Source organism: Salvelinus sp. IW2-2015, linkage group LG16, assembly GCF_002910315.2.
Source record: "Salvelinus sp. IW2-2015 linkage group LG16, ASM291031v2, whole genome shotgun sequence".
Classification (NCBI taxonomy): domain Eukaryota; kingdom Metazoa; phylum Chordata; class Actinopteri; order Salmoniformes; family Salmonidae; genus Salvelinus; species Salvelinus sp. IW2-2015.
This window is the reverse complement of record NC_036856.1, coordinates 10,617,484-10,636,719: the sequence shown is the minus strand read 5'-3', so window position 1 is coordinate 10,636,719 and position 19,236 is coordinate 10,617,484. Positions and strand designations below refer to the sequence as shown.

At 42.3% G+C, this 19,236-nt stretch overlaps 1 pseudogene; it reads left to right on the top strand.

Moving 5' to 3' along the window:
• The first annotated feature begins 272 nt into the window (after nucleotides 1-272).
• Nucleotides 273-19,236, top strand: part of LOC111975607 (xyloside xylosyltransferase 1-like) — a 53,186-nt pseudogene continuing 34,222 nt past the window's right edge.

The following is a 19,236-nucleotide window of genomic DNA, read 5'->3' as shown; positions in this document are numbered from 1 at the left end:
ATTATTTAATGTGATTCCGCTACTTTGTATTGTGGATGTATTTAATTTGCACTACACATCACATTTCTTTCATGTGACAATATTAACTTTGTTGTATTGTACAAAGGTACACCATTCTGAAGGGTAAGACTGACCCTAGTTATACATTCATTCCAATTTTATAGGAAAAGGACTACTCAAACTTGTCAGGGTGTGGACAAGACTAGTACATGAATGGCTTCTTTCTGAAACCAACAGTGCATTAGAAACATACAGGATGTTGAACTCAGGGTTCATCCCCATTTTCTGCAAGTTGTGACGATAAGGTCTTTGACACTCATCTGTGATAGTTACTGCATGGGCACCTTCAAGTTCCATCAGTTTGTCCTGCTCCTRGGAGCAGCTCTGGCCGTTGCAGCCTTCTACTACTTTGGCTCGGAGAGGCATGATTTCTCAAGCAACACCAAGCGTATCAAGCAGACCCAGGCCAGCCAAAACGACAACCGGAACGACGCAGACCTTTCCCTGGACACCAGGCTGCTGCACCGAGAGGGTGGAGATGGGGAGGAGGGCGAAGGCAGGACTAGGAGGGCGGATATTGGGGCAGACAGTGGACCCAAGTTCAGCCAGTACTACCATGCCCTCATGATGTTCACCAAGGTGGACAAGAGCCGGAGCCTTCAGGAGAAGTTCCGGGTGGCCATGTTATCCATGGCTAAATACGGTCTCTTCCTGGACGAAGAGGTCCTGGTCCTTCATTTTGTGAGCGACGAGGCCAGCCGAGAGCTGGGCGAGAGGATGCTCCCGGGGCTGCTCCTCGACGCAACGTTTCAGTACGAGGCAAGTCTGATTGGAGCCCTGTTGCATTTCTTACCAGGGTGACCACTTATCAGTCAGTGTATATGTGCTGGTGTTACATGGCATGTTAGTCCTAAAGTGTGGAGACCCAAGTTTAATTCTTAAAACGAGGCTTATTCCTGAACCTGGCAAGCACAAGTCCCGCTTGGAGGAGCAGACTGGCTAGAGAGTGCAACAATGCACTGAGTGAACAGTTGTATTCTTTAACACAGGGGGGCAGTGTTGCCCTTCCAAAACATATTACGGTTTAGAAATACCCCTCTTCTGCTTTTTTCAGCCGCTGGGAGGATTATGCTGTACCTAATATAGTCCATGCATGGTCTTGATGCATATTTAGAATGTCTTCACTGACAGAAGCCCTGTACCTGAAGAGTATGTGACAGTCTGATTTCAAACCTGCAGTAGAGCAAAACATGGCAGACTTTCTGCCATAGAAATTTAACCTCCGATTCCTAACTACGAATTCCTCTGTCTTCCCCTTGATCTGAGTACAGTTTGTTGCAGTAAGGGACTCCGCTCACCTCTTTTGTCTGCATCACAGAGCACGCGATAACAAACTGGTTTACAAGTTGTTTATCCCCCTCTAATGAAAGTAAATCCTCCCTCACCAGCCAGGCACGTCCCCGGTAACATATCTTCATCTGATGGGGAATGTTGAGGCACTGCATTAGCTTAGTCTGATCCTCTGCCTTGGATTGAGTGGCAGTTTGCTCAGTTTAGCAGTTTCCTCAGCTTAGCATCTTAGGCGGCTCAGAGCCAGAGGGACAGATTACTCCCTCTTCAGCTAATGCTCCTCTCCCTCGCTCCCAACCGAACCCTGCTCGAAGCCCCCTTTGTCAGGCACAACAGGGTAATGCTATATAATGAGAACTTGACAGGCTGTGACATCCAGTTTATTCCTCTGCGCTCCTGTCAGCCCCAGCCATGGGATGCAGCAGCAGCTCTCAGATGAGTAGCGCTTTACTGAACACCCAGGGCCCACTGAACACACACAAACACATCCTGCACAGTCACTAATGGGACGGATCTTCATGGGGCTGGCTATGAACTGCAATGGCCTGTGAGCATGTTGACATGCTTTTCAGCAGATCCTCACCTAATTTCTTTAATTATTTATCTCTCAGGAGCGCCAACACAGGACAGTGGTTATGTAACCCCTCTGTGAATTTTTAGTGACAAAACACTGTCTGAGACCCAATGGTGGAAAAAGTACCCAATTGTCATACTTGAGTAAAAAAATTGAAATTTACTATAAAAAAAAAAAGACTAAAAGTCAATGTATTTAGTTTTAAATATACTTAAGTATCAAATGTAAAAGTATCAAATGTTCAAATTCCTTATATTAAGTTAACCAGACAGAACCATTTTCTTGTTTTTAAAATGTACGCATAGATAGGGGCACACTCCAAGACATAATTTACAAATGAGGCATACGTGTTTAGTGAGTCCACCAAATCATCAGTAGGGATGACCAGGGATGTTGATAAGTGTGATTTTGACCATTTCCCTGTCCTGCTATGCATTCAAATAATGAGTACTTTTGAGTGTCAGGGGAAAAGTATGGATTACAAAATACAGTATTTCCATGAGGAATTTAGTGGAGTAAAAGTTGTCAAATACCCCCAAAAACTACRTAAGTAAAAAATACTTTAAAGTGCTACTTAAGTACTTTACAACACTGCTGAGACCCCTGTAAAACCAGCGCAAACAGCCTATACAATCCCACCGCCGGGGGCCATGCTCATTACAGCAGCTCTGACCCACACTCACATGCGCATGTGTAAGTTACTCTCACTCTAACAAGTGAGTGTATATGCTTGTGTGTGGCCTTGTTGACAGAGTAGCCCATATGAACTGAAGGAAAACGTTGTTTCTGTTGTTATTGCCCGGTCCCATGGGTGTTGCCCACATTGCTTATGATTTGTTAGGCAGTAGGTACAAGCATGGGACAGGACAATGGGCTTTCCACCATCCCTGTGGTTGCTCGTACTGCAGGCTCTCATGACGTAGAGGGGTGACAGTCGGTGACCCTAGTCCCCCTGTTCAGTGGACTGGAGTCAGCGAAGCCAGCCAGGAAAAGCTGAAAGGAAGCTTTTCTCAATGTGGGCTTCCCTTCTCAAACCAGTGCAGAACCAAATACCTGCCCAAATTAAATTCTTATTAACTTGCTTGTATCTAACCCTTTGATTCCTGTGTTTTTGTATGTTTTATTTTGACTGTACTGTATCCTGTTAATGTGAGCTAGGCTATGTATTTAGGCCTATACTGAAATGGCTGTTTTCAATTGAAAACATTCTTCTCAACAATGCGGAAGTTTGACTCAGATTTGGAAAGGAAACTGTTATTCTCTACCCAACAAGGTGACTGGAAATGTCACCTTTTTTGTTTTTCTCACTTGTGAGTCACTCACAATGGAAAATTAGCCTTGCTTAGACTGAGTATTTTATTCTTCTTACTATATTCTGTCTTGTTTGCTAGCGTATAACCCAATTGTTATGAAGGACATTTAAACTGAAAACCACTTTTGTAGCCAACTTTGTAGCCTAATTATGGATGGAATTGTGACTTATCAATATAGTGTTGGCTTAGCAAAATGTTCTCACTCTCTGTTTTTGTTAGACACATTGTAGCCTCACATGAGTCATGATCATGTAGTGAGTTACGCTATAATGCTAGAACTAGTAGAGATAATGGGATAATTATGTGGTGCCATGGTCTCAGGCCTTAGTGGTTTTTCAGATAATCAGCCTGCTGCAGACAGACTGACAACCAGCTGCCCCTGTGCTAATGTCCCATAGGGTTTAATACAGAGTGGCCTTTTTTAATTTGATAAAGCTCCCCTCTCCTCAAGTAAGTAATTATCCCAGTGGTTTGTGCGTAAAGGAGGCTTAACCTCTCCTCTGTTGGCTGTCATGTACTTAGTCAACTATCCAACTCAGAACATGCTCTTCTTATTGGCTTTAGTAAGCAATTGGATTTAGTTGTACTCAGTGGCATTAGTAAGCAACTTGGTTCAGTCTGCATTGTTTGGTTTAGATTCAACGTTTTCTTGATTGAATTTATACTGAACAAAAATATAAACGCAACATTCAACAATTTCATTTATTTTACTGAGTTAGTTCATATGAGGAAACGAGTCAATTGAAATAAATCCATTAGGCACTAATCTATGGATTTCACATGACTGGGAATACAGATATGCATCTGTTGGCCACAAATACCTTAAAGAAAATGAGCCTCAGGATCCCGTRACAATATTTTTGTGCAATCAAAAAATGCAATTGTGTTTGTTGTCTGTAGCTTATGCCTGCCCATGCCATAATCCCTCTAKCACKATGGGGCACTCTGTTCACAACGTTGACATCTGCAAACCGATTGCCCACACAACGCCATACACATGGTCTGCGGTTGTGAGGCCGGTTGGACATACTGCCAAATTCTCTAAAACAACGTTGTAGGCGYCTCATCGTAGAGCCATTAATATTCAGCTCTGATGGATATTCTTGCAGTCAGCATGCCAATTGCACGCTCGCTCAACTTGAGACATCTGTGGCATTGTGTGACAAAATTGGACCTTTTTTGTCCCCAGCACAAGGTACACATGTGTAATGATCATGCTGTTTAATCAGCTTCTTGATATGCCACACCTCTCAGATGGATGGATTATCTTGGCAAAGGAGAAATGCTCACTAACAGGGATGTAAACAAATTTGTGCACAAAATTTGAGAGAAATAAGCTTTTTGTGCGTATGAAACATTTATGGGATCTTTTTATTTCAGCTCATGAAACATGGGACCAACACTCTACATGTTGCGTTTTATATTTTTGTTCGGTGTATAATCACAATGACAATCGTAGACAGCCTATTTTATGTTCGGTGAGTCTATTCTCTCCTGCTCCACTTTGCCTACCCTTTCCTTTATGTTCTATAAAGTCGAAATAGAATATAAGTTGTAATTTGGTTCAGTACACCTGAGGAATATAAGAGTATTCCTGTATTAGGCTATTTAGTACATGTGGTTTGCCCTGTCTTGTTTACGATCTGAATTATTCATACATAGCTCTTAAAAAAAGAACGTAATCTATTAAATATACAAGCAAAATCTAGAAATAAACATCATATAAATGTTTAATTTGCTGCTCTCATTCCCGCATTTTCTAAATCGAGGCGCTCTCAGCTGCAGGTCATTTGGGAAAGGCAAAATCAGCACAACATTCAGATTTCACCCAGTTAGCTTTAGAAGATTTATTTGATTAAAACTACAATTATTGTGATGATGGTCTTTTAATTGCACCGTGGTTAGTGGGTAGTCTATGGGCTAACGTAACAGTTAGCTGTTTCCAAAGCTAGGCTTACGTGCTGTTCCACAATACAATCTCCAGGGCTATTTTTATTGCTAGACGTAGGGGAGGCTTATCTTAATCAGTTATGGAACATTAAATTATGTCTGCATGTCCAAATCACACATCTGCTTTTAAATATGTCTAATCCCCACCTTTACCACACACAGTCACTCTCTCGCTCTCACACACACACACACACACACACACATCTTTAATGCAGTAGCATTTAACCGAGACACAATCTGGAACATATTTGTTTCTGCAGTAATAAATTACTGCAAAATCCTCTTTCATTAATCTGGAGGGAGATCCACATAATCTGACTGGGGAGTAGGGACCGCTGGAGCCAAATCCCTGCCCTGCACCGTGGGATTAGGCCCACTGGGGGCAGCAGGGTTTCATGGGCTGGGAAAGTGACCTGCAGAGGAGGGGAAGTGGGACAGGGGGATCTTTGTTTGAAAGTGATGAACCCTTATGCCCATCCTGATTTTGCCCATGACATTATTATTCTAATCGCATGTGTCTTGTGCAATTGACAATATCAAGTCGGAATGACTTGACTGTCTGAATGAGATGTTTCTCATATGACTGACTGCCCTCATTTTTGTGTGTTGTGGTGAAGGTGGTGTTCCACGACGTGGGGGTCCCGAGCCYGAAGCTCTTCCCCATCGTGGAGGCCATGCAGAAGCACTTCAGTGCCGGCTCCGGGGCCTACTACAGCGACACCTTCTTTTTCCTGTCCGTGGCCATGCACCACATCTTGTCCACAGGTAAGGGCTGCCTTAGTTACAAAGATAAATATGAATGTGTAACTTTTTCATAGGTTTTTACAGTATGTCCAACTCCACAGTTAATGCCATCAGAAGATYTCTTGGTGGGTTGACATGTTTTTGACCATTACTGTTTAAAACTATGAAGTTCAGTCTTCCACAATATACCAATTGGGTGTTTTTTTTGCTCCCACACTCTATCAGATGTTTACTGCTATTTATTTATTATTTTTTGGGGGATGACTCACAAAGTGCCCCAAAGTACACCCCAAGGTGACCAGCTCAATCTAAAGTTATGTGCTTGGTGGATGACTAATCTAGCCCGGGTGCCAGTCTGTTTCGGCTCTCTTATGGAATGCTCATGCAAAACAGTTTTGGCATGACAATGGAGTGCAAAAGCACAAACAGATCTGGGACCAGACTATGACTAATCAATGTTAATGTATTCTAACGGAGTCAGAGTCCCAGAAGGCTGTGTGGAGTAGACAGCTAGCCTCAAAATAACACCTTCCTGTCTGTCTGTCTCTGCACACTATTTTGTTTCCTCAACCTGTCTCTCTCTAACACTCAGTGAGCCATGATTAGTGAGTGTGCACTAATAGGGCTCTCAATGGGAGACTGAGGAGTGTTTTGAAAACACTCATTCTCTCACACATGCATACTCTTTCATGCTCAAATACACTCATGCATTCTCTCATTCACACCCATACACTCTCCCTCTTACATAATCAAACCGTACACTGTTTCTTACACTTACATTCAGTCAAATGTATACACTCTCGTTTATTCTGTGTTGACTCACAGGATGCTTGGGGAGAACTGAGGGGAAGGGTGTTGAGGGTAGGGGTGGACACAGCTGGATAAAGGTGTATGCAAACTGGACCAAACATGTTAGTTAGATGTAAAATTGCYCGACTAAGATCTCCTCGTCAAAATTAATGACACATTTCTTGAGTTGTCTTTTAAGGGAGTATGCGAGCACACTTGTTCGTTTTGCCTAGCCGAAGCAGGCGGTAGACTGGCAGGGGCCTGAAGGACACATGGCATGGAACGCTCTCCCAGGGAGGGAGGGAAGTGTTCTGTTCGATTGTCACATGACGCTTCAGTGTCCCTCCGTGTGAACTGATGATGGCAGTCCCCTCTGGTTGAGCACTTTTAACACCCCGCTGGAAGGACAGCATGGGGCGCCGCTCAGCCAGTAGAGCCAGTGGCCGGGCTTTTTGGGCCAAATTAGGGCTGGYAGATTATGGCCAAAATATCATATCACAATATACAGTTCCAGTCAAAAGTTTGGACACAAAAGTAGTAACCAAAAAAGTGTTAAACAAATCAAAGTATATTTGAGATTGTTCAAAGTAGCCATCCTTTGCCTTGATGACAGCTTTGCACACTTGGCATTTATGGAATGATGATTTGGAATAATAAAAGTTAAACATTTGCTTTATGAGTTGTGCATGACCCTAGAGTTGAAACGCATACATTGTAAGTGATTTTCAATGGGGCTTTCTCCATTGTGATTTGTTTTATACCGTTCAATCAAACTTCAACCAAAGTTGATCTCATTTGAGATCATTTCGACACTGTCTTGTAGGGCTGCACGATATGGGCAAAAATCAATTTGACTTCCGATTTAGATCAAAACACTTGTGTGAAATGTTGGAATCATGGAAATACAATTATTTAATGTTTAAAAATGGTATACCGCCATATACCGAATCAATGCTCACTACACAACACCTTGACACACACAGTGGCCCTACTATGAATCACTTTCATAAAAGAAGAGTGGGCATTGGAACATGAGTGTGTTGTGCTCCTTCCTTACAGCAATAAGGAAGCATTAGGAGTAGAAGAGTTCAATGAATGCTTTTCCAACAAGATGTTACATCCAGAGGTTATAAGATCACGGACAGTCAGTTGTCCATTTAAGTCATAGCGAAACAAGGTTTCAGTGTAAAAATTACGTAAGCTGCCCTTTAGAAATGAATGCACCTGAATACCAAGAAATCCTGAATTCCTATAAGAACAACATCCAGGAGAAGATCTTAAGGTAGACAGACTTCACGGTCTGGTGGATGAGCGCTTTTTTTCAAGACTTAAGAACCGAAGTGTGTCATTCACACTAGACTGGTTAAAAATGCCTGGGCCTGGAGCGATGTGAAGAGGCCTGAAGAAAAAGTTAATTGCACACATGAAAACACACTCAAAGGAACCATACAAAGTCAACAGTCTGAGAGGGGAAGGAGTAGGATTGAATGCGCTGTGTTCCACTGTCTGAAGGGACCAGTTGTCACTCAGCTTTCAGTTCTGTGAGGCCAATTTACTGAAGAATCCGATCCATTTTCCAGAGGACTTTGAACATGGTTCTTCAGTTCAACGTTGGTGTTTGCCAAGCTGCTTGCCCCTTCAACTAGCAATTGAAGGCTAACCTGAGGTTGAATAGATGTTTTTCTGCCCGTCTAAATTGCAGAGGCGTGTGTGTGTGTGTGTGTGTGTGTGTGTTCTTGTGGCTTCTTTGTTTACTGTGTTCTGAGCTGCTTTCTCCGAAGATTGCTTTAGCGTCACCAAGTAGCTATTCCTCTGTCGGAGGAACTGTAATATCTGCAGGGGGCTGCTGGAATCTTCACTTGAAGATGTGCAGTTTGTGTGAATATGATAGTGTGTGTGGACCACTGGACATTATAGTTTCTGCACAGTTAAGTGCTAGCTAGAATTGACACAGATGTGAGGGGGAAGTGCATTTTGTATTTTATTTATCGTTTTGATGTTGATCATTTGTACAGAAATGTTCCAGCTATTTTGGAAGGATGTAGGTCTCTGTGGGGGCAATATATGAGTTTTGTTAGGTTTCCTCCCTCTCTTACCCTAACCAGAATGCTATGCACCCACCTGAGTAGCATGAGGGAATGCAAATGGGGAAAATGGCAACCTGGTTATTCCAGGACACAACAGTTTCATCATACAATGCAGTCAGTTGTCCAACGTTCAACTCCAAAGGGATACAATGAGGGATTGAACAACAGCCTAAAAATAAGTATCATACGCAGAACTCGCTCTTCAAAATAGACAAGGGGAAGTACACAATGGAAATATTTCTCACTATCTTAATTTAATGAAGCCCCTGAGTAATTCATTCTTTATAGATTATGAGTTTGCCTGTAAACTCCCAGGGGGGGGTCTCCAACATGTTCTTACCTGACTGTCCCCCTGGCCTCAACCACACCTGGCCCCCTTCCTTTTCCACCTGGCCTTTTCAATAGAGCAAGAGAACGGAGTCTGTGTGAAGTACTTTGTTAGTGTGAAAGTGGTTGGGCAACAGATGGAGCTGTTTGAGGTGTCAGTTGTGCTGTTTTTCATCTATAATCAATATGATAGAAGACAGATGGAGCCTGTTTAGTACCTAGACAGTTGTTAGGCCTGGACAACTTTGACGGGATAGGGGGCCACAAAAAAGCTGAACTCCTCGTGAGGGGCCGTAGTTGCTCAAGGGTCTGCGTACCAACATCCATACCCCCCCCACACACACACATAATGCGAGCAAAACATTTTAGCGGCTCCCCTCTTGACAGTGGAGATAATTATTACGTTTTGCCGTGGGGCGGAGAGAAGATTTAGCAGTTTTATAACTAATTTCAGGCAGTTCGACACATTTTGCCATAATGTGAAGATAAATGTTTGCAGTTTTTAATATGCTATCCGAGTGAGACTGACTAACAAAATCAATGGGGGACCCCCGGACAGTAAATTGACCATGATTACTAAGTTAGTCTAGCGGCCAGCTAACTTACCAATCTAAAAAATGTTAGCTGACATAGGCTAATTGAGTGACTATCAGTGACTGACATAACAAAATAAATACTGCTGATGCACAACCAAATTTTGAATACACCTTGTGCATTCTACTATTTTAACTCGCAACAGTAAGTTGAGACCCCGACTGAGACCCATCCCCATTAAAAAAAAAGTTGCCCATAGCCCAGTGGCATGCTAAGTTGTTGTCCAAAGCAAGAGGGATTGGAGTGCAAATGGAAGGTAAATTAATCTTAAGTCTCATTTTACACGGGCTGCTCTGAAATTACTTCAGGTTTTTCTGGAAGATGGGATGAATGAGCCGTCGCTGGAGAACTTCAAGGAATTGCAGCACGGTCACGAGGCATTTCCATGGACGCAGGATTCGATTGCTTGTTCCAGCTATCGAATCCTACCCAACAGATCCATCAATACAGGCTGAGAGTCCTGGGAAATGGGCTGGACTGGGCTGTGTTGGGAAGCTGTGTGAATGACACCATTGGTCATGAATAAAGCCAGAGATTGTTTTCAATGTAGTATGAAATGTCTCTAGGCAGGCTCAAAACAGCCTGATCTGGAATGTTCACAGTGTCATGTGGCCGGTGTTTTTTTTCAGTACAACAAAGACAGACCGTTATAACAGAACGTCACAAAGCTATTTTTTTCTGGGGCTTTATGGCAGTTCGTATGAAGCTGTTCTTAAAGTGGACTTTAGTCTGTGCCATTCCACAGAGAAACTGTTAATCCATCAAAATGTTGTCTGCTCCAGTTATACTGAGTTTTAGATGGCTCCCAATGCACTGGTGATTAGAAAGTGTCATCATTGTAAGCATGACTCAACAGTGATCAATAATAGCTTATTTTATCTCGTACAGTGTACAGTGGTAGAGAGCAGCTGTGGTGTGTGAGACAGGTCTCCAGCTGGCTTGTTCTAGCGAATCTATCGACAGCCAATTTGACAGCAGCTTGAAGATTTGAAAAGACGAATGGGCAATTGTTGCAAAATCCAGTGTGATAGCTCTTAAATTCCATAGCAGTAGATCGCTGCCAAGGTGCTTCTACAAGTATTGACTCCAGGGATGTGAATACTAATTGTCAATGAGATTGTCGCTTGATTTCAGTTTCATACATTTGACAAAAATGTTAAAACTGTTTTCACTTTGTCCATTATGAGGTATGTGGTGTAGATTGTAATCAGGCTGTAACAAGAACATTGGACATTAACAACGGTTTGATGAGAACTATTCAAAGTCCTTGTCCCTCCCAACTTTTAATCTAAGACCCACATCTTTTAGTTTTTTTGCAACAACAAAAAACACCCCCACACACATCACTAATCAGCACTAATTATGTTTAGAAGTCAGTGCAGGTCGATGATCAACACAATTGTTGAATTACTAATGTTTATTTTCATTCATTCTGTCTGGTCTTAAGCAGTATGTCCCCTAAGATCAGTGGTTCCCAAACTGTGGGGCCAGAGGGCGTGTTTTTTTTTTTTGACCTTTAGACCCAGAAAGAATTCTAGAATGTTGCTGTAGATTACTGAAAGTTAAATTAAGCTGTTTCCTCACACATTTCAAACACAAACAGCTCAAAAACAAAGAACAAGAACAAATACAAGTTCACTTAGTTTTAAAGAACACACTATTTAATTGAACAATCAACATTCATGTGCAATAAAATAACACGAATTTTGTCTTCCATTGTTGTAAAGACACTACGCTGTCAATTTTTTTTTAAACAACCAGATTCTGAACATAAATAAAACGACTTTAGCCCAGGGTATGTGGACAAGGGTGAATGGGTGGGAATTGGGGCAGATGCCTCCATGGAAATGTAGGCTACCCTCTCAGGTGTGCTCTCCTTCTGCTGCCTCCTCTCCCTCCACTCCCTTCCGATCATCTCATAACTGCGCATCCTCCATGCTTCTGCTTGTGAACCCTGAGTCTCCATATCATTCCCTCGCTTCACTGACGCTAGAGAACAGACTAAGAGGGAGGGAATAGAATTATGTCAGGACTGCATTCTTTCTTCTCTGCTTTTTCTCAACCAATACCATATTCTCTTCCTTCTAATAATCACCTCTTAGAGGTTCCCTAATTGAAATGTGTATTGAATCATAATGATCAACACATCACACTAGAGGTCGACACTATGATTGTTTCACGCCTATACGATTTTATTGCGAGGACCAAAAAAAGCCGGATACGATTAATCGGGCGATTTATTTTAATATATTATATATATATATATATATTATATTATATATATATATAATTATAATATATATATTTGTAATAACACAATTACAAACAATACTGAATACACTTATATCTTAAACTTAATATAATACATCAATTAAACAATTTGGTCTCAAAAAAATAATAAACATGTTCAATTTGGTTTAAATAATGCAAATACAAAGTGTTGGAAGAGAAAGTAAAAGTGCAATATGTGCCATGTAAAAAGCTAACGTTTAATTATCTTGCTCAGAATGAGAACATATGAAAGCTTGTGGTTTTCCTTTTAACATGCAGTCTTCAATATTCCCAGGTAAAAAATTTAGGTTGTATTCATTATAGGACATATTTCTCCATATCCGTTTATTTCATATACCTTTGACTATTGGATGTTTCTTATAGGCACTTTAGTATTGCCAGCCTAATCTCGGGAGTTGATAGCTTAAAGTCATAAACGCGCAATGCTTGAAGCACGACGAAGAGCTGCTGGTAAACGCAGAAAGTGCTGTTTGAATGAATGCTTACAGCCTGCTCTCTCACCACCGTCTCAGTCAGACTGCTATATCAAATCATAGACTTATTATGAATATAATAAAACCAACACAAATACGAGCCTTAGGTCATTAATATGGTCAAATCAGGAAACTTAATTTCGAAAACAACATTTATTCTTCAGTGAAATACGGAACCGTTACGTATTTTATCGAACGAGCGGCAACCCTAAGTCTAAATATCTGTAACATGCACAGCCTTCAATGTTATGTCATAATTATGTAAAATTCTGGCAAATTAATTACGGTCTTTGTTAGGAATAAATGGTCTTCACACAGTTCACAACGAGCCAGGCGGCCTAAACTGCTGCATATACTCTGACTCTGCTTGCACAGAACGCAAGAGAAGTGACACAATTTGCCTAGTTAAAAGAAATTCATGTTAGCAGGCAATATTAACTAAATATGCAGGTTTACATTTTTTTACTTGTGTATTGATTTTAAGAAAGGCATTGATGTTTATGGTTAGGTACACATTGGTGCAACGACAGTGCTTTTTTCACAAATGCGCTTGTTAAATCATCACCCGTTTGGCGAAGTAGGCTGTGATTTGATGATAAATTAACAGGCACTGCATTGATTATATGCAACGCAGGACAAGCTAGATAAACTAGTAATATCATCCATGTGTAGTTAACTAGTGATTATGTTAAGATTTGATTGTTTTTTATAAGATAAGTTTAATGCTAACTAGCAACTTACCTTGGCTCCTTGCTGCACTCGTGTAACAGGTGGTCAGCCTGCCACGCAATCTCCTCGTGGAGTGCAATGTAATCGGCCATAATCGCCGTCCAAAAATGCAGATTACTGATTGTTATGAACTTGAACTTGGCCCTAATTAATCGGCCATTCCGATTAATCGGTCGACCTCTAACATCAACTATTGTTATTTATTTAGGATGTTGAAAGTAAAAGATTGCAAAGATGACACACATACCTGTAAATACCTATGAAAAAGTTACACATACAAAGATAAATATGAAACTAAGGCAACCCTTACCTGTGGACATGATGTGGTGCATGGCCACGGACAGGAAGATGGTGTTGCTGAAAGTGCTTCTGCATGGCCTCCACGATGGGGAAGAGCTTCTGGCTCAGGACCCCCACGTTGTGACGCAATTTAGCCAAACAGGTTTAGAAAAATGTKATCTATTTCGATGGGCATAGTTAGCTGGTTGTCTTTTGTAGGGAGGGAGTGACTGGATCAAGTGTGACAGCGTTGCGAGCGAAGCACAATGTTGCTTCCAGCTCTCATTTTCTTGCCTTACAGKCCAACTACAGAGTTCGCCAATGTTAGTTGATTAATTACGAAGTTGGACCAGTTTCCAAATTAATTGCATCGGTAGATACAGGCCTAAACAAGCAACTTGTTATCTGGCTATGTAAAACGAATATCACCGCAACGCAATAACATATTTTACTTTAAACCATTTTTTTTATTTTACCTTTATTTAACTAGGCAAGCCAGTTAAGAACACATTTCCCGCCCTATGGGACTCCCAATCACGGCCGGATGTGATGCAGCCTGGATTCGAAACAGGTACTGCAGTGACGCCTCTTGCACTGAGATGCAGMGTCTTAGACCACTGCGCCACTCAGGAGCCTAATATTGAGCTCCATTGCGCYAGCATCTATCCTAACATGAAAGCTTAGCTGTCAAACAATAGGGAAACGAGGCAATGTATAGCCTATGAATATCTGTACCTAGCAACCATGACAACAAACACAAATTACTCATCTCCATTTCGGTGGCTAGTTAGCTGGTTGTCTGTATGGCTTGCTAGTGAAAGTGACAGCTGAGGTTGACGCTTCGCTAGCACAGCTCAAATTTACCGCCACAACTTTTCTTGCCTGACAGACTAGCTAACTAACTATAGCAAGAAGCTTCGGCCATTTCCATATGAATTACATCAGTAGAAACGAGACAAAACTAGTTAGCTGATTATTTACAGCTAAGCACTGCAACTATTTCCATGAGACAGAGAACAATCATTCAAGCTCCACCGCTGAGATGCTCACCTGTACCAACCAAGTGATCATGACAGGATTTGCTAATCTGAGAACTATTCCCCAAGTTTCACAGCATCAATCAAAAACACCAAACGTATATCTGCTGTTTTACTTATTTCACTCACCTCGACATCATCATCGCTTTCAAAGTGCAAGGACGTGTCCGAAGCCGTATCACCAACCAATGTAGGTACAGCTTCTTCCACAATGAAAATTTGTGGCCACTTCAGCACTTTCATTTTGTGTAATTAAGTKATTTTTTATTTTACAAGTCAAATGACCGCAAACCCTGTTTCCGGTTTCTGATTGATGACAGCCACATGAATACAACAGGTTGTTAGCAAGTTAATTTTGCGTTATTGATACGGTAATTACTGTTAGAAAAACAAGACTGTTGACYGCCGCTATGGGTTCTAAAGGGTTCAGAACTCAGTCCATCTTTCAACTTACTCATAGTAGAGTGCACAAAGAGATATTTAGAAATTGGGTAGTGCATCGTCAGTATTCCTCTTGTCATGTCTGTCATTACATTAGAGAGCTATTTATAAATGGTCAGAAATGCCCAGATCAACTAGTCCATGTCAGCTAATGTTTTTAGCTTTCTTTTTTAGCCCATAGATTTTGTAGTAATGTTTAAGTTACTCAAATATCACATGAATACACATTAGACATAGTCAAAAACCCAAGCACCCCATTCAATGCCACATACTTGACCTCAGACACAACATTCCTTCAAGGCATGATTTAGACAAAGCAGTGTTGTGCAGCCAGCCCGCCTGCCCCATCATGGCCTGCTGAAACCTGGTCCGTGGAGACGGGTCTTTGCTGGTTCGCACGCTCGGCTGGTCGCCAGAGGTGGGCTGTTGCAGTGAACCTTGCCGTGATCCCTCCGGTTCGGGAATTGGTCTCTCCCTCCGGGTAAACCTAGGCCTGGTGAAATGAATCTGAGTTGGCCGAACACAAACATTCTGTTATCGTGCACTGTAACGTTACCCCGAGGCACCGGCCAGAGAGCCTCCAGCTCCTCCGATATGGTCAAATGTCACCCTGCATTGCCCTATCGGTATTAATTGGGAATTTGACCTCTTGCAGTTCATGTCAAAATCACATTTGTTTTAAAGGCCATTCTGCACTGCCTGTCAGCATTAACTGGTCTCATAATAGCTGTCATTGACGGTTAAAGAGAAACGGCGATTGGAGAGAGTGCGTGAATGTGGCTCTGCCTGTGTGGGCCTTCATGATTTATGTGGTTATATTGTAGCTTAGCACAATCATGTATCACCCGAAGAGTCTCTTCCTGCTTTCCCCTGTTCCAAAGCAGGCTGTTTTAAGCCCCCTCAGAACGAACAAAGTCAGCGTTAGCCGGTCGGGGCAAGACTCGCCGCCAACCTCCCTCTGCTAATGTAACAGGGTTATATTGGTGATTCCCCTTGCCACTTTATTGTTAAGCCAATGGGTTTTTGGTTTTAGTTTTGTCTTGCCTTCACCTACTCAACATGGCATCTTATTGGCTGGTTTGCGTAGCTTGCTTACGAGGGAGGATGTTTCAGTTAGAATCGTCCCAGTGAACAAGCACCAAACCAGCGGTAAGTTGTTGGTTGCAAAGCACTGTACGTCAAAAGTGATTTTTATACTCCCAAGTGATGATTTAAATGTACAATTTATATCAATCTGTTTGTAAATGTTATTCGAACATCACACATAAGATGCAGTGTTTTTTGGAGAATATTGGTTGTGCATTTTGGTTGTAAAGAATTCCCGCCAGTACTAGCTAGCAATTTACTGTGTCTGGTGGGAGGGGGGGGTCATATATTTTGTACAGTGCGTGAGTGCAGAGTTTGGATGGTGAGCCGTGCATTGCATGACGTGCAATTTTGTGCTGTTCCTATCAGGTACATTGTTAAAGATATTATATTGTATATTGTAATTGTATTATTTTGGTAACTACATCCCAGTGAACAAGCACCAAACCAGCGTGCGTGAGTGCAGAGTTTGGATGGTGAGCCGTGCATTGCATGACGTGCAATTTTGTGCTGTTCCTATCCGAATAAATCTCCATGACTGGTGCTACACGTTGGAGTTCGTGTCGATGATTGATTGTACACAACGCAAGAAGAGTACTGTTACACTAACGCAACACATGAAGGCATTTTGAGGGGGGCTTCCTTGTTTAAAGAGCATTGGAGAAAATGGTTGACACTCTGCAGACAGTTTAGTTTCCGCTGCTTGTTTAGACAGAGACCGACCCTAAAATATCTCTCTGGCCAAGGTCTCCGTGGAAGCCCTGCTCTAGCCCAGTCACCCAGCATTGTTCTTGTTTCAACAGGCTTAGTTTAGGACACTTGTTTTCCTTTTTCCATATGCAGGGCCATTGTCTGTGCGGTCTGGCCTCTCCAGGCCAGGGCCCTGAGTTGGGTTGGCCTTTCCATTGTGACTTCAACCATCAGATTGGGACAGAGACACGTTTGATTACAGTGCATGCCACAGTCTGACCTCAAGAAGCTGGAAAACWGTTTCTTGTTCTGTTATTTGTTAGTATTGTTAACTGGAATCACGTTTTTCTTGCTTGACTTAGGCAGCGACTGCTTCTACTGTAGATAGGCCTAGATTATATTGGCTTGAAAAACAGTGAGCTGGGTTGGGGTCAATACCGATACATCACTGGTGTCTTACTTTGCGTTATAGATACTCAGTGTCATGGGTGTCAAACCCCTTACCCTAATTAACGTTATTGATCCAATAAATTAATCTGAGAAGATTTTTGGAAGAAAAAAAACAACAGTTTTGCTGAAGTCCTTGAATGGTTTAGAAATCAGAAAACGGGTCTCGCACCTAGGGGTGTTGTGAAGGAGCGGCTCTCCCTCACTTTTTTCAATTTGAGAATAAGCGGAGCTTGTAAGTGTATTCTGATCATTTATTTAATTACCACTAAAATTCCATGAAAAATTATAATATGACAAACCAGATAAATATGTATAGAAGCCTAGAGGTAGGTAAATGGTGGTTTCTTCCCAGTCTTCTCTCTGGCAGTGGTGAGAATGATGAACTGTAGGCTACATGTGTGCACTGCGGAGGCCCGTCAGGTTTGGCCACTTTGATCAATCAGAACGTAAAAAAACAAATCCTTAGATTTGTCATCATTACATCACTTTGCAGCATGCACGGTTAGCAGAGGTACATTTTTGGACAGCTGGCTAGCTGTCATAGACATAATGGCGACAAAACAAGAATTGGTGCATTTTTTGGGTTGTTGCAAAAGCTGCAGCAACTACCACAACCAATAGGCCTGACAACAACACAAACAGCCAGCAAGTTGACATGATTGACGTGAATATCCTGATCCAGCTCCCTCATCTGTCCTGGCTACTAGCATGCAGCCCGCACCACAACCTTGACGGCTCCCTCCCTGCCCTGTCCCCAGGTCCAGGCCTGATCTCCACAACACTGACAGTTCCCGATCACACGTCCTCAGCTACCTCTGTTCCCTCAGATGACAGAACAGCTCCTCTCTCTGCAGCTGACACCACCACCACGGCACCAATAGGCCTGCTACCATGTGCTGACGTATGGACAAACAGTATGTGGAGGAACAAACAGGAGGCGTACTCATGAATAGTTTGTAAAGAAGATATGTGCAGATGTCACACGTCTGTCATTTTACAAGTCAGATTCAGATCAACTTTATTATCCCATCAGGGGTCAATTAATTTGGTCATGTGCTTAAGAAGACAGTAAATAAAATATAACACAAACAACACAAAATAATTAATTCAAAGTGCTACAGCTACGCATGTATAGTGAAAGTGCAATATGCTGTATACTCGAGGGGCCAACAGATTATCTATTATACAGCCAAATGGCTCTTGGAATAAAAGAGTCCCCATATCTATCTGTTTTAATTTTCTTTTGAAGAAGTATTTTTTTCCCCCTTGTCCGGCTGCTGCTGGGACTGAATTTTGAGGGAAGGGGATGAGTACTGTCCTGTAAAATGCTTTCAAGTTTTAGGAGGATGAGTTTTGTGTACAGGTTAGTTGCTGATTCTTGATCTATAGCAATTATCCTTCCCGCCATCTTAATCAAGTGCTGAAGCTGAAAAATGCACCGAAACTCAAACAACAAGCTCCCGCGCTCAGGTCTGTTCAACGCTGGTCCGACCAATCTGAATCCACGCTTCAAGACTGCTTCGATCACGCGGATTGGAATATGTTCCGCATCGCGTCCAACAACAATATTGACGAATATGCTGATTCGGTGAGCGAGTTCATTAGGAAGTGCATTGACGATGTCGTACCCACAGCAACGATAAAAACATTCCCAAAACAGAAACGTGGGATTAGACGGCAGCATTCGCGTGAACTGAAAGCGCGAACCACTGTTTTAACCAGGGCAAGGTGACCGGAAGCATGACCGAATACAAACAGTGTAGCTATTCTCTCCGCAAGGCAATCAAACAGGCTAAGTCCCAGTACAGAGCACAAATCGAGTCGCAATTCAACAGCTCAGACACAAGAGGTATGTGGCAGGGTCTCCAGTCAATCACGGATTACAAAAAAGAAAACCAGCCCCGTGCGAGAGACCAGGATGTCTTGCTCCCAGACAGGCTAAACAATTTTTTGCCCGTTTGAGGACAATACAGTGCCACTGACACGGCCCTACCAAAACTGCGGGCTCTCCTTCACTGCAGCCGAGGTGAG